A 14,033-nucleotide genomic window follows, 5' to 3' on the forward strand; every position below is an offset into this window, starting at 1 on the left:
CGCCAGTGTTGGTTGCGGCTCTGCGTTTGTGAAAATCAAGAAAATGCCACAGCAGAAAAGGTACCCCCTGGGGTCACAGCCAAGGACAGAGCAGAGGATGGAGTGTTTAAAAGTGTTCTTGGAGGTGGGAAATGGGATTCTGTTGGGGGACTTCAGGCAGAGGCTCCTACCAAAATAGGCTTCCCCACTAGGGCCTTCTTGCCATGGAAGGGTGAGATTTTTGACTGGGGATAAGGAAGGCTGCTGAGTCCTAGAGGGTGCAGGAGTAGTCAGATCAGCCTGGGTTTGGGGCTACGTTACATGGACAGGGTGGAGGAGGTAGAAATGATTACTGACTCTCCTTCCTGTTGTGGTCGGTGGTGGGTGCAGACCCAGAGGCTCTGCTTTTCCAGAATTTGCCCAGGGTCACACACTTAGCAGGTGTGTGACGTGGAGGAAAGCCAGTCCTTTCTGATTTCAAAGTCTCTAGACACTTCCAAACATTCCACACGCTTTAATGAGCTTGGAGTTTAGGTCTTAGACCTACAAATAAAATCAAGGAAAGGAGCCTAGAGACCAAACACAGCCAGGGACTGACCAGGCTGTAGATGAACCCTTAATGACAGAATGCCATCTGCTCCCAAGTCACTTCCTAGTGCTTGGCTTAGGAGTACGAGTGAGCGAGCAAGGTGGACTGGCTGGCCCCTCGGTTAGGAACCTCTAAGGAAACAAATTTCCCAGCCTCCCAAACCATGATCAGAATCACTACTAAGCCTGTCCACTGCCTAGCCTCTCTGCCAGCTTCCATGGCCTCCTTTCCAATTCTTGCTGAAACCATGGTGAAGGAAGGTTGGAAGGCAGGCTGGGTTCTCTTAAATCATCAGTTGGCTCTAATCTTGCCTGATCCCATAGTTTCTCACTTGAAACTGAAAATATCTTTAACGTACTTACACTGTGGAAAACACATTGTAAAAAAAGAATATGAAAACTATCCCTCATCACAATCAAATTCTTGCTGTCTGGCCACTGCTCTCTCTGGCTAAAACATCGTAACTAAGTGTAAGAAACCCAAATCAATTGTCTCGGAGGGTGTAAAACAGTCAGCGTTTGTAAAAGGAGCTTCAATCTTGCAGGATGTTGTGAGATTGGTGTTCAAAGAACTCAAAGAAGCTAAATAGCAAAGGGAATGTTTATTAAGACTGCAACCAAGAAATGTGCAAGTAAAAACACATTTAGAAAAATGAAGCTTATTAAACGTATGCGTTTAAGAAATAGCATTACACAAAATTCTGCACATAGTAGCAAGTATATAACTCTATCTAGTTCACAAAAGGCATTTGGGCTTAATAGAATAACCGACAGTCAACATCAAAGATGCAGTAAATGTGGCTTGGAGAGGTTTGGTAAAGAACACCATAGAACATGCTAGGAAAGAAGGAAGAGGACCTGAAACATGGTGGCAAGATGCCCCTGCTCCCCAGAACAAGCAAGCCCCAGCAGGACTTCTGAGCTAGTCAAGGGTCGACTGGCAAGAGGCTCGCCACAACAGGGGGTGGGAGATTCCGTGGTGAGACTTGGGCAGCCCCCTTTCCCCCCCTCGACGCCTTGATCCAGAAGTGTCCCAGATGACTCAACTCCGTCAAAGACTACGAGGCTCAAAAAGGGGGTGGGGCCAGTCTCACAGCTTGGGTATAGTGTGCTCAAACTCGGGCCCTGATTTCAAAACCCACCCTCTTGAGGTCTCTGAGCCCGTGAGAGGTTCCCGAAGGCCTCATGAAGCGTCGGCCACTACCACCAACGTGCCCTGAGCTCGGTGATCAACTGCACTGATAAAACAGACAGGAATGCACGTGCGCACGCTTGGAGTCTACTGGAAAGCCTAGCCATTGGCTCCACGCTTGGCAGGCAGCACCGGAAGTCCCAGCCAGTCCCAGATATCCTAGTAATTGGAACGGGAAAACCCTTCGGGGCGGTTGGAAGGCGTTGGCCATTCCAGCCCAGTGCCTTTCAGTTAGGCTGGCCCCACCAAGAATGCAGCCGCTAGCCTCCATAAGGCTCTGGTGGGCAGTGGGGGCAGGGTGGGGGAGCCCATCTTCCCAAACCCTAAACTGTTACCAAGACCTTGAACGGTGGCAGAGCTATATATTCTTGTGGTGACAGTGGCCTTAGGGCAAGATTAGGTAGGCACTGTGCGAAACCAGTAAATAATGCTACTGGTTTGCCTGGTGGCCTTTTGTTTGGAGAGATGTTTGGAAACATTTCAAAGCCGTCCCAGAAAAGGGATATGGGTCTGGGACGCGTGGTGTTCTTCTGTGGGCTCTTGACTTGCACTCACAGCTCCACAGGTGCCTTCTCTATTGCGCAAGACTGGAGATGTTGAGCCAGGTTTTTCTGACAAGAGAGCTGGCATGTCTCCTGCCTTTTGAGTTATCTCACTTGAATGAATGAAGCCCAGAAGGAACTTTCCAAGGGTCCGTGGTTTTACCCTACACCGCTCAGCTCCTGTTCCTAGTTCTTAGGGCTCGGTCAAGCTCTAGGAGCCTAGGTGTTTCTGCCTAACCCACTTCTCCTTTGCTCCTTTTTAATATCAAATCCATGACCTCAATTGAGAGGCATTCTTTCTACACAGAAAGAAAAAAAATAGTGATTCTTGAGTCACTTTGATGTCATTTGAAGTCACTTTAACAAGAACATTACAAGGATGAAAGGATTAAAATAAAGAATATTGTCCTCCAGAACTTATGCCCCTGGAGGGAAACTTCGTTTTGTCCTTTAGGGTGGCTGTATGGCTTGCATGAAGAAGCTCTGAAGCTTGAGACAGTCATTTATGAAACTCTTAAGTTGAAATCCTGAAATGATTTTAGACTTCAGTCTGGGTGCGGAAACCCCAGTGTTGACAGGCACTGGGGAACAGAAAAGGGGGAGGTGTCCTTTCTGAAGCCACAAACTGGAAAAATGAAATGGTGTTCCCAGTAAAAGGCTGCTGCGCTGTTAAGAAACGCTATCTTTATCCTTTGGTGTGGTCATTATTAAATCTCATTTTAAAGTAGCTTAGACCTATTTATGAATAGCCACATGTGTAGTGGTATTGATCAGAGAAGGTTGACCATGTATGTTGTTGAGATGTATGTTGTTGGGTGTCCTGACCTCAAGGGATGGGGACAAAAATTCTTCTCTTTGTAGATTTATGTTTTTAATTCTAAGTGATCCCGAAAAAATAAAACAATAATGCAGAGAAGATGAAGCAGCAGTTTAGGTTTAATTCTAAGGACTCTTAAGAATTTGGGAATTAACTTGTGGGAATTGAATACCCTCTAACTGTTGTGGTCCAGGATGCGGCACCAAGCTGTGGGAGTTGGGTGCCACTGATGCACGAGAGTCCTGTTAGGTCCATAGTTTCCATGAATCACACCCTGGCTTGCCTAGATCTTCTTCTAATGTCTGGCCACTATATTTCTGTCCATTACCCATCTTCCAGAATTAGAAAGCCTTCTTTCATTTTTGATAGTTTCTTTCTCTCTGGTATCCTTTAACATCACCAAAAAATGCCTGAGGTTAATGGGTACTAGGTTCCCTGCCTCATCTGGAACTCTGTCCTCTGGGCTCAATGATAGAGTGTCACAGACAGGTGGGAACCTGGGGTCATGTTCTTCGACAGCATATGCCAAGTACTCTCTAGCTGAGGCCATAAGTGGAAAGCAATAAACTTCAGAGACCAGATGAGATCTAAGAAGGAGCTCCAAGTGGTACCCAGCTCTGTTGGAGATGAGACTATGATGAGAGAATGGGATGAAAGCCCAATGTGGATGTTAGTTTCTAGGTTGATGGTAACTGGAAGAGCTTCTGAGTGATGCCCATGTAACAGAAGAGAGTGAGTCACTTGTGGACCGATGGACACTGCCTCTCCGAGTGCTTAGATGAAGCCCTTCATCACTATTGCTACTTAAGTCAGTCTGACCGTTGCCTTAAAGGTAAACTGTATTCAGAAAAAATGGGAAAAAAAACTCAGAAAAGTGTCAAAGCAGAAACCCAGATAAGAATATAGACAGGGAATTAAAAATGGGAGAGAAGTTAGGCTCCAGCAACAGAGATGATGGGGGTCAGGAGAAGATGAAATAATCAAGAAAAAGAGGAACACCCTAAGGAAAAGAACAATGGGAAGGAAGTCCAGAATGCTCTACGAAACCAGAACAGAACCAGGAGATGAAACCTTTTCCTCTCCCTCTACTTTCTTCCTGTCCTCCTCCTCCTTACCTTCAAACCCTTGCCAAGTGCTGAGTAGGCACAGGGATAGCTGTGACAGTCTCCTGTTGCATGGTGGAAGGAGTGCCTTTTGTAGAAAGAATGAAATTGTGTCTCCACTGACTGCCTTTCCTGGGCATAGAGGAGGAGAGGGGCAAAGACACCCAAAGTCCCCAAAATGAAGGAGGAGCTATCTCAGCAACTCTTGACTTTAGTTTAGAGAGCAGCTGATCTGTGTCAGCAAGGGACTCACAGCATCATTGTTGGTTGCCTTTGGCCAGTAACTGGGACCGTTACAAGCACAGAACAGGCAACTGGAATGAGCCGGGTGGGAGGAGCCCTGGGTTGTGGTTGGGCCCACAGTCATTGACAGGGAGAGCTGTGCATTTCTTTTCTCAAAGTGCCCTCCATGTTGCTGTGGGTTGTCTAGTAGCAGCTCGCCTTGTCTTTTATTGTGGTCATCATGAAGCGGGGAGGGGAGAAACGGATAAGCCTTATTAGAGGTGGGGGAAAAGCTACCTTGCATTCCCAAACTAACAAAACCAGAAAGCAAAGGCAAAGAATTTGGCATCTAATGCCTGGGCTCCTGCAGGCTGGGAAACCCGAGCAGCACAGCAAAACCTTACTGTTGTAGGGGAAGATATTGTTGAGAGATGGAGGGGGGTCCTTGCTGAGGCTGGACTTTCTCTTATAGAGTCTTTTTTGGAGTTGTGTGTGTTTGCTATTTTACGAGCTCTGAAGACCTATCCACACAGTACCCACAGGATATGAGGGAGCCCAAGGATCATGTTCCATCTAGCTTGGAACGGTAAAGCCGGCCCTGAGAAATGAGTTGCGAGCTTCCAGAGTTTCGGGAGCCTAGTGCTTGACTTGGTCTGGGAAACTCTTTCTGCCATGGTCTTGCAATGGACAGGTCTCCTGGCCAGAGTTCAAAATGAATGGAGACCAAAGCACAGACAGGCACTACCGTTAGTGGTATCACTGTCATTTTACCCAAGGGCTTGAGGAACGTTTGCTGTTCATGGTTCTGTAATGAGGGATGGTGTTCTAGAGAGGTAGCTACTCACTTGGCAGCAGCACCATGTTTTTTTCTCTTTGGCCATGGGCCTTTGAAACGTTCAGATTGCCACTATTCTTGGACAGCGTCTAGCTGCCAAGGACCCAACCCGGGTTCACAACCGTTGTGATGGTGTCGAGCTGTATACCCACTCTCTCTTCGTTCCTTCCAGCAGATGTCATAAGAGCTGAGCACCATAAGGGTGACTAGCTTATGGGTTCCTCCCTTGATTTCTCTGGATGATTGTGTATAGAGGCAGTATGCAAATTTCCCGACATCTGAATCCTTCATAAAGTTGGAAAGTTTGTTTTCCAGGTCTTGTATTTTCCCCTGGGTGAACGACTCTTTTCCTTTGCCTCTTCTCCCAACACTCTGCTGTCTTCTATGAACTGACTATTTCACAGCTACTGTGCAAAAGGAAGTCTCAACCTCCCTAACAAACCTGGGTGACTTGCTGCTGCTGATTTCAGGTTGGGTTTGGTTTGAAATGGAGTTGGATTCTCTATCTCAAAGTCAGCAATGTCAAATGACAGGCTTGCTGTTGGTAGTCCTCGGAGAATGGCCTGCAACTTTACAGAGTCCTGGGGGGCTTTCGCTGACATGCCCATATTGAAAGGGTTTGACACCGAGTTTCCCCTTGAGGGATAGCAGAAGCCCTGATCCCTACCCTAAACACTCTGCACTTGAACTGAGTACACAAGTCAGTGTTCTTGTTCTGGGCCACGTTCATGTTGGAAAATCTCCTGATGTCTTTGGACTTTGGTTTCCTCAAGGACAAAATTGGGATAATGATACCCACCTCACAGGGTTGTTGTGAGGACTGAATATGCTCTACAATCTTCATGTTAGTAAACTACGATTGAAAAGCTAGCTTTAACCAGCTCGGGCAGTGGCTCAGAGTGGTAGGAGCACCTAATGCTGAGTGCCTTGTGCCAAGGTCGCAGGTTGGAATCCTGCTTGCGACTGCTGTCGATCGTCATATAGATATGATCTATATGCTGAATCGATGATGAAATTGGCATATCGCTGCTGATTAATAATCGGAAAAAAAAAAGAAAAGAAAAGCTAGCTTTAAACATGCATTGGCCATATAGAGAACATGTATGCAGACATTACTGCCACTGTACATGTCGTTGCATGCTGCCTGGGCTAATCTCTGCACTAAAATGCCTATATGTAAATGTGGATATATAGAAAGGTTTGCAGCACTCATCAGTTTCCTAAAGGGGGCCCCAGACCTTCAAAATCTGGAAGCCAGTGTTTCAGACTTGAAGAAGCTGGATTCAAAAATAGTGATTACTTCTAGAAGTTTCCTTTGAACATGACCACAGAAGTGATTGCAATAATTTTAGAGGCAGCTCATTAACATGTCCTGATTTTTCAGTATTTAGTTTGTGTGCTTTGTGATGTCAAGGGTTGAACCCAAGATTTTATGTATGCTAGATGCGTTCTAGACTTGGCCACATCCCCAGTTCATTATGTGGCCTGATGACAGAGAATGTGAGGCTGAGAATGCCAGGTATGCCCATGGATTGCCATCAGATTATCCAACTGTCATTCATTCAAAGCTGGGCATAATGCAAAACTATTCAATACTTGGCCCAAAGAAGTTTGATGTGACTCAGTCTGTTGACTCATTTGAGAAGAATGTGATCTGGAGAATTGCTGGAGACTCTTATTTTGATCCACTAGGTGAAACCAAAACGAAACTTGGAAGGATTATCATGGCTGAAATAAGTGAACTTCAAAACGAGGAGGCAATCAGACTAGCCAACAGGGAACACATGAGCCTGTCGGGTTGGGAGACAACATTGGAACCGGAAGAAAGCTACCGGGCTGCTATTTATTGCTGAAGGCTCTGACTCTGAGAGACACTCAAGCTCCGCATTCCATTTTGGGACCAACATTTTAGAGCATGCAGTCCTTCTGGGAGCGAACTTTCTCACAGGAGCGAGCGCTGTGTGATGTGGCTGGTCCGGCTTTTTTGGGAAACAGCCATGCAGATGCCTCAGGACTCAAGTAAGTACTAGAAAGGGGGACACCAGAGAAGTCAGGGGAACTTCTTCTTTGTCCTTTAAGGGGATTGGACTCCTCATTCCTACTCTAGATTTTTTTTTGCATAAGAACTTTTTGTATCACAGCTGTGCACCACACACAAGCCTCCATCAGGATGTCCAACCCTGTTATGTAGATCCCCTTGGCCCCATTGATGGCATTATTACAATAGTTAAAACCTCGGCTACCAGGTTGAACTAGAGAAAGAGAGAGCACGCACACATGTTTCCTTCTCTCTGGACTTTAGAAGTTATTTGGCCTTTAAAAAGGTGCAGGCTGTAGTTTCTTAGTAGACACGGATATCTTTAATACAGATGAAGAAACGTTTTCTCATACCAGTTTGCTGCTTGCTTTTAATTAGGAACTGATGTTGAGTTTTTTTTTTCCAGCCTTGAAAATGATTGGTGTTATTTTGAAAAAGTAAACCAGATTTGTGTGTACTGAAGAAAATGGGAGACAATACTTCTTTTTTTTTTTCTTCTGATACCCTTGTGAGTCTGGAAAACTGAACATTTTAAGAACAAACTTTCTCTACAATCAATTTTTCTCTAATAAACATTTCAAATATTTCAACATCTTTTTTAACTATTCACTTTTAGTTTTAATTAGCGGTAAGTGGGTGTCTATAAGGCTATGTGCCAACATGAGCACAGTTGCCCCATGGAAGCCAGAAGATGAAGTCTGAACCCTTGGAGCTGTACTTACAGCTGCTGTGAGCCACCCAGCGTAGGTGCTGGGAACTAAACTTGGGTCCTCTGCAAGCATGTGACATGTCTTTGACTATCCCATGTCTCCAGCCCCTTTGGATTTTATAGGCATGTAAAATAATCTATCATTTATTGTTTCTTAGGTTTGTTTCTGAACATGTTGTTAAATTTTTAAAATATATACTCTTAGCTCACATGAAACAATTCGGCCTGCCTACCTGACTCTTACCTGGTTTTACAGTTTACCCTACCTCAACAGCAGTGAAGCATACACAGCCAGCAAGGTTAACTACTGACTTACCCTTTACAGAACGCAAACTCTTTGTCCTAGAATATTACCATGAAGCATTTTTGAAGGGAATGTTAGTTATTTTGAATACTGCATATGTGCGTTATGTAAAGGAAGATGACGGTAGTTCTTAGGGCATCAAGCTAGGAACTATTTTCTTCAAAGAGTGTGGGATGGAGGAGCCCCTGTAGCTCTCAGTTGCGATTCTGGATGTTAATGGGTGGTTATTGTTTCCCTGACACTGGAAGACTTGACTCCTTGGATTGAGAGAGAGAGACACCAGCGGAGATGTGACTCTTTAGAAGTGGACAAGCTATTGATGAACCAGTTGCCAAGCCTTTAGGCCTTCTTCTTGGAGCACATTTAACTGACATTTAGGAAGGATTACATCTCAGGTATTGTTCTAAGGAATTGGACTTGGTTCCATCTGCTTTGCTATACATTGCGGGGTGAGAGTGGCTGCAGGCATAGTTTCCTTGCAGGGAACTACGAGTTGCCAATTTGAAGTATGTGGACAGAATCTTGCTCTTAACTTTGTATAATTGTCTCTCCACTACACTACATGGAGTTCTTTCTCAGATTTCTTCCTTTACACCCTACCCTGTTTATGTTTCACAACCCTGAAAAGTTTGATTTGATCTTGTGTGTGTGTGTGTGTGTGTATGTGTGTGTGTGTGTATACAAGTGATAAGATTTACAATTTTAACTGTAAAAAAATTGGAATATCTTTACTGTGTGTGTGTGTGTGTGTATTTTACTGTGTCTCTGTCTCTGCTTCTGAAGGTGAATTTGGAAGTTCTCTCTCCCTCATGGCCAGTGTATGCTAGGTTAAGTGACTGTGACCACCTACTCCACCTAGGATAGGCACCCAGGAAATTGCCTGACAGGGTGGGCAGCTTCCATTGGAACTTCAGAGATTCTCCCATGAATATACTCCCTTGTCCCCTACTACAAATGTAGGCATGAGTGTCTGGCACAGCATGTAGGGTGATTCTATCCAGGTGAGGAAGATGGAGAAGGTGATGGCAGCTGACTGGAAGTCAGTGTCACCCCAGAGCATCCCGTGTGCCAGAACAGATTCTCCCACTCCAGGCATGCCAAATCTTTCTTGGGCATACCAATGGAAGAAAGCAGCACCTTTAAAGCACTGTACAGTCCTAATATGTTCTTTTAAATCAAGTCTTCACTTAAATACCAATTTAATATCTCAAGAATCCAAACATTGGAGTGAGGAGAGCTAGTATATTTGTGGGGGAAAAAAGGCAGAGATAAGAAGTTTGGACATTTGGGACAGGAGCAATGGCTCAGCAGGTGGGAGAACTTGCTGCTCTTGCAGAGGACCCAGGTTCAGTTCATGCCCTTACATGGCAGCTTGCAATTATAACTCCAGTTTCAGGTGTTCTGGTGCTCTCTTCTGGCCTTTGTGGGCACCAGACATGCGCAGGGTACACAGATAAGCGTGTAAACACCTTGTCTATAAAAATCATTTAACAATAGGAGTGTAAAAAGAAAGAGGACACGAAGAGGAAGGTGTCCATCCAGGCTTTACTTTTCCTCTGACTGCAACACAGAATTCTGTATTCACAGTTAGCTGAAGACCCTTTGTTAAGATTCCTTCATGGATCAATTGGATCAATTGTACCAAGTGTGTGTGTGCAAGTGTGTGTGTGGGGGGGTGTTTAACCTTTCTGGTATAACCACTGCTGTGGTGATATCTGTTTGTGTTTTAACAAATAAAGCTTGCCTGAAGATCAGAGTGCAGAGCTTGTCACACTAGTTAACCGTAGAGGCCAGGCAGTGGTGGCACAAACCTTTAACTCCAGCACTCAACAGACAGGCAGGCAGATCTCTGGAGTTCAAGGCCATCCTGGGCTATGCAAGATTGAATCAGTCTAAAAGAGAAACAGAGCCAAGTAGTGGTGGCTCACACCTTTATCCCAGCACTAGGGAAGTAGAGGTAGGAAGTGATATGGCTGGATGGAGAGAGGAATATAAGGTGGGAGGAGTCAGGATCTCAGGATTCAGTCTGAGGTTTCATAGAGACAGTATTCAGTCTGAGGACTGGGAGAGACAGGACACCCCATTCGGTCTGAGGACTTTGTAGAGGTAAGAGCTGGTGGCTGCTCTGCTTCTCTGATCTTCAGACAAGCTTTGTTAAAGCACAAACAAAATATCACCACATTTCCTTTTCTGTCTAAAATAAAAAAGGTTATAACTAATATAAAAAGCTATATACAATAAGTACGATAACTATATACACTATATACAGGCAATGGATATATCAACAATATGTCTAGCTCATTTGCATTTGACAAATTCAGAGAAAATACTCCATTAGCTATCCTATCTTGGTGAGTCCAAAGTGTTGCACCTAATTCACTATTTTAATTTGCATTACCAACCCCAAATTATCTTTTGATGTCTCTCAATCTTATACTTTCTTCAGGCAGGCTTTGTCAAAGCACAGACAAAATCCCACCACTCACTGTCCTCTAGGACACTAACTGCTTTATAGGTCCAGAAACAAGTTTCAAATAGCAAGTCCTTCAGTCCTCCCTCCTTGATAACTCTCCTTAAGGTGTACATCCCCAGGGACTAGGATGACCACCTCATGTCCAATGCTCAGTTATACTGCTGAGCTGATCCTGTGTACTGCGCTAAACCAAGTCAAGTTAAGTGGTTCCAGAGGTTCCTATAGAAACAAACTTAGGTGCCCGCTTAGATCAAGTTAGGGCACCGAGGAAATGCACACTGTCCATGGGCTACTACATCAGTAACTGTGTTCTAGCTTGTGACACTGTCCTCTACAAAGTTCACACTTCAGAACTGTTCAATTGAATCAACAATATAAAAACAAAGCAAACAAGAAAACAACAGAAAAACCTCCGAACATTTGATTTGGTGTTGGGTCACTTTCATAGCTGTCCTTGACTGCAGGCGGTTCATGGGCCACACACTGGACTTCCTATAGCCCCTTCTCACTGTGTTTTGTGCTTTCAAGGAACTCATGTATTCGTCCTATTACATGCAGCCCTTCCTTACGTCTGCCTCTCCTTATGTCTGCCTTTCCTTACGTCTGCCTCTCCTTACGCCTGCCTCTCCTTACGTCTGCCTCTCCTTACACCTACCTTTCCTTACGTTTGCTGGAGTTGAAGTGGCAACTCGTGTTGCAGTCACCCACTCAAAAGACTGCCTACCTGAATCCTCCAGCTGTGACCATTTTTTGTTTTCTGCGTAAAGACGCTTTGCTGTGTCTTTCCAGAAGGATCACCTTCTCGAGGCAGGAGTTCATCTGCACATTTAATTCATCTACACTTGAACAAATTCAGGCAAGCAAATTTAGAGATGCATCTCCAGTCGTCTGGAGTCAGCTGTCTGGTGTCATTTTTCTTGCATATCCTGTAACTTTGTAATTTCTGTGCATCTTCTTCTAATTTTGTGTTTGCCCGGTATGTGTTTTGAGCAACTGGATCTACTTACACTCTCTTGTAGCTTTTTAGGTTTTCTCAGCTTCTTGTGTCCTAAAGCCCCACATTGAAAATAACGCTTTGACGTGTGCTTGGTTTCATGATTCTACTTTTGCCCACAGGTCCCATGGCAGAAGATGAGTGGTCACCAGCCAGAGATTCAGACAAGAGGATGTGATATCTGGAAGTTTTTCTGACATGGAAAGGGGTGTGGGGGAGGGCAGGTATCACTCTGCACAGCAGCATGGGATTGGCAGATTCTATGACATGGATGCTTCTTGGGAATGATGGGTCACTGCTCGTAGAACTCTATGCTGTCACCTATCCAGCTTGGAGGTGCATACATGTTGCACCTTCTGAAGGGATCTGCCAACTCAAAATGTATTTCAAAATGATATTAGAACACTATTCTGTGTACCTTGATGACAGACAAGCTGAAGAAAATGTGTATAAAATATCTTCCAAACATAAACGAAATGTTTGGTTCTGTACGTAGTAGATGATGATGGTCTCTTCATATTATTTGGGTGCAAAGATGTTATATTTGAGTCTTTAACTTAAGAAGCACAGTGATAGCTGTTCTATATTAACCAGTGTAGGCTTCTTAGTTGCTGGTTGTGCCAGAGTCCATCCTAACTGGGAAAAAACTAGTGGAGCGTGGAGACCTTTATCTCTGGTCCATTGGGTTGTGTTGTACCTTAGCTACTGTTCTATTGCTGCAATGAAACATCATGACCAAGGCAACTTATAAAAGCAAGCATTTAATTGAGGTCTTGTTTATGGTTTCAGAGGGATAGCCCGTGACTATTATGGTGGGAAACTTGGCAGCAGGCAGGTAAGCATGGAACAGCAGCAGTAGTTGGGAGTTTACATCTGATGCAAAAGATGGAGGGAGGGAGGGAGGGAGAGAGAGAGAGAGAGAGAGAGAGAGAGAGAGAGAGAGAGAGAGTAAAAGTAGGCCTACAAGGGTTTTTTAATGTCAAAGCCAATCCCCAGTGTCACACCTCCAAGAAAGCTACATCCAATCCAACAATTGGATCCAACAATCCAACAAGAGGATGCCATACCTCTAATCCTTCCTAACTGAGAACAACACATTTACCACCATGGGTTGCTTTGTAGCTGCTCCTGTCTAAGACCCATGGTTTCAGATCCAGGCAACTCCCCTGTACCGCCAACCAACATAGTGGACTCACTTTGCTGTGGATCTTGCTAGTTCGAGGCCTAGCACACAGCTTCCCTTCCCTATGGGGGCCACTGCCTCAGCAATGCCAAATGTAAACAGAGTGCCAGTGTTAGTTGCCCTCCTGGTTTGGGTCTCAAATGTCCCACCAAACCTCCTGTAGCACCATGTAGTAATGTTTAGAGCGTCACTACTATGAGACGTTGACATCCTGGAGGGCACTGATATTGACATGTATTAATTTATTCATTGCTTCCGAGTCTGATGGCCTATGAGGGAGATAATAGAAACTCTTGGAAGTGAGGGGGCATTGGAAATGCAGCATCGAGGGGGAGGTTTTGTCCAGTTCCTTCCCTGCTCTCTCTGCTTCTAGTTGCCATGAAATAAACAGCTTCCCACCCCCCCACACACACAAAACACATACACACATTCATACACCCTCAACATGATATTCTGCCTCCTTGGTTCCCAAAGTGATAGAACAATTCATTGACTATGGATGAAAACCTATGAAACCATAAGCCAAAAAATCTTTTACTTTCATTCTCATGGTATTTTATCACAGGCTGAAAAGCTATCACCGGAAGTCCTAGTTGTCCATCTCCCCAAGTTGGACACCTTATTCTTAGAGCCTTGCTGTGTCTCAGTCGGGCCCGACAAAGCTCAATGACCTTAATACCCCCTGGAATTAAGGTTAAAGATGGGTATGAACTGCTATGTGGTTGCTAAGAATAGAACCCAGATCCTTTGGAGGAGTAGCCAGGGCTCTTAACCACTGAGCCATCTCTACAGCCCCAAGATAAAATATGGTTGGGAGTGTGGCTGAAGGAGCGGAAGGTGCTCCCACAGCATGGGAGTCACAAGCCAGCCTTAGCAATGGTTCAGCCATTGTGAATTACAAAGTTCCATTTCCTCAGCTGTAGCTTGAGTCTTAGATTTCCATTATCTCAAGGATTAAATAAGTACCATGTTTGCAAAAATGATTAAGGGTTCTGTGTACATTGTACCTACGTGAAGGAAACAAATGTCTGACATCAAAGGAACAAGACTAATG

The 14,033-nt window shown here is 44.7% G+C and overlaps 1 long non-coding RNA gene across 1 annotated transcript; it reads left to right on the plus strand.

Moving 5' to 3' along the window:
• The first annotated feature begins 1,916 nt into the window (after positions 1 to 1,916).
• Positions 1,917 to 12,287, plus strand: LOC125393704 (uncharacterized). The gene is made up of 3 exons (XR_007229907.3): positions 1,917 to 7,297; positions 8,578 to 8,724; positions 11,919 to 12,287. It is a non-coding gene; the product is annotated as an uncharacterized LOC125393704 (long non-coding RNA).
• Positions 12,288 to 14,033: the final 1,746 nt, after the last annotated feature.

Source organism: Myodes glareolus, chromosome 4 (assembly GCF_982192425.1).
Source record: "Myodes glareolus chromosome 4, mMyoGla1.1, whole genome shotgun sequence".
In the NCBI taxonomy this organism is placed as follows: Eukaryota; Metazoa; Chordata; class Mammalia; order Rodentia; family Cricetidae; genus Myodes; species Myodes glareolus.